Here is a 2,500-nt window from a genome sequence, read left to right as displayed (position 1 = left end):
AAAATAATCATATATGCAACATAATCATATAATTTGGCAATAACAAGAAATAGGAAGTATTTACCTGAATTCATGTTATTTGCTGACAATACTTACGCAGTAGCAGACCGGATTCATCGAGGGATGAACTATGTGAAAAATATGTGTCTGCTTTGATAAGTGATGAGTAATGAAAAAAATGATAAGTTAAGATGTAATTCTTCCATTTACTAACTGAGTCTAGTCCTTCGGGGAGTGAAGGCACGGCATATGAGCCAAGGTCAGTAGCAAATTAGGGAGAACAATGTAAATGTGTATGATGCATGTAAAAAAAAATAATTAGCCAAATTACCAACCATATCTAATCCTTTAAATAGGCGTGACCGGAAGTCAAGATTTGAGGCAAAGTGGGTAAAAAAATATCATGAGTATGCATATGAAAGAAAAAAAATTATTAATCCAAATATCAACCGAATCCAGTCCTTCAATAAATTAGAAGGCACGACATGAGTCAGATTGGATGAGACTGGAAAAATAAATGTTAATGAGAGCTGAAATAAAAAATATTATTAAAATATTGACCTGGAGGTCGTTCCGTTACGGAATAGGTGATTTACCTTGCTTGACCATGCTAGTGGTCGGTAAGACCATGCGCCAAATTGAACTCGTCCCGTGGGGAAACGCTGTCTTAGCTCGAGAACAAAGATAAATATGATGAATTATTAGACTATGCTAAGATATTTCAATTGCGTGGCCGAACTCGTCCTTCTGAAATAAGGTGCGGCGTAATAGCCAAGATCGGGGCAACTGAAAGAAATACCATTAATATGTGCATAGCTAATAAAAAATGTGGAGTTAGCAAGCCTGGAACGTCTGATAAGTGATAAGCGCGCTATCTCTGTTTGAGAGAATTAATTGTGACGTCAGGTTGTCAAGATCTCCGAAGGCGCGGTGCACCGGAGTGCGAAAAATTAACCCGTAATTCGCGGTTTATTCAATTGTGGTACCATAGATACGCGGAATAGGGTGTGAGATGCATCTGCAATGGGCGTCATGCAATGAAGGCATGATAAGTGAGGTACAGTAGCTGGAGAAAGGCAAAATTAAGCTGAAAAGCTATAAAATATGAAATGATAAGTAAACCTTTTCCTGACTGTCCTAATGAACGTTGCGTTCGTAATAACATGATAAGATATTTGGCGTTCCGATTGACCCATGAAATGTTTCGAAAGGTCGGAAACTCGGAGAGGCCTATGATGATAACATATATGTTTAATGTTGTCGAAGTCGACAATTGCTTAAAATTAAAAATAATGACAATCATATCATAAGATGATTAAAGTTACTTGCAATTAAACAATGAAATATGGAAGTAACAATAATCAATAATGCAATGAAAAATGCAAAGATAGTCGAATATGACTATACAATGAAATGGGAATAAGGCTAAGAAACGAACATGCATCTGTCAACATTTCTAGCTAAATGTGATGATAAATCATAATATGAAGTGATGAAACATGTTATGATATGAAATAATTGCCATAGAGATTGTAATGAATTAACAATCATAAGTCCACAAAGTAAAAAATTATTAAAACATATACTGTCGAATGTTGGGAAATATATAGAATTTCACAAGACAGTACAAATTGTTAATCCAATCATCGGATTACAAGATGACCGAGTGAGGTCAGTAGTGTGACCCATAATCGAATCACAAATGACAAAGTATGTCATGTTACAGAAGATGCAGATATATAAGTCATGCATTAGAAATATAGTACAACATATATGCAGACAATAAAATAAATGAAAATGTAGAGAAAATCAGAGTTAAGACACATATAATTCTTAATATTTGTTAACGATTTTCTTACGAATACACATACAGAACGCGGTCATAAAGTGACCGAGGGTCACATGTGATGCTATTTCCCAATATCACACGGTCATGAATTTGACCACAAGGGACAGAATGGTCGCGAGAAAATATAACACATTGTCAAAGTTTTATGTTCAGATTGACCATACGAACGGGTCACAGGTCAAGTGAGGTCATATGCAAAATACATTTATTTTAATGTATATTAAAGCAAAGAAAAGAAATTATATTAATTTCTCATAATAAACGAACAATTATAATAAATGCAAACGCAAAGTGAATTATATTTCCACGAATACATAGTATAAACCATATTCAAAAAGGAAAATATTTAAATTCACAAGAAAATTAATCACACGAGATCAAAGAACGAATCTGAATCATGTAATTTGATAATATATTTTTGTTCGAAGAAATACGTCATGTTAAATTTCGCATAGGAACGAAAACTTAAGAAAATCACACAGAATTAGAAATTCTACATAAGAAATTTCGAAGTTATTGCCATAAGAATATGATGTGATTTACAGTTATTTACTTAACTAACGCACAGAAAAACAAATCATGCATTATACGTAGTAAAATGTAATCGTAAATTCACTCAAGATAACTAGAGAAATCAAAGCGTCGAATGAT

Source organism: Penaeus japonicus, unplaced genomic scaffold (genome assembly GCF_977035675.1).
Source record: "Penaeus japonicus unplaced genomic scaffold, GWHDUDI00000001_assembly GWHDUDI00000005, whole genome shotgun sequence".
NCBI lineage: Eukaryota > Metazoa > Arthropoda > Malacostraca > Decapoda > Penaeidae > Penaeus > Penaeus japonicus.
Note: the sequence above shows the minus strand (reverse complement) of the source record.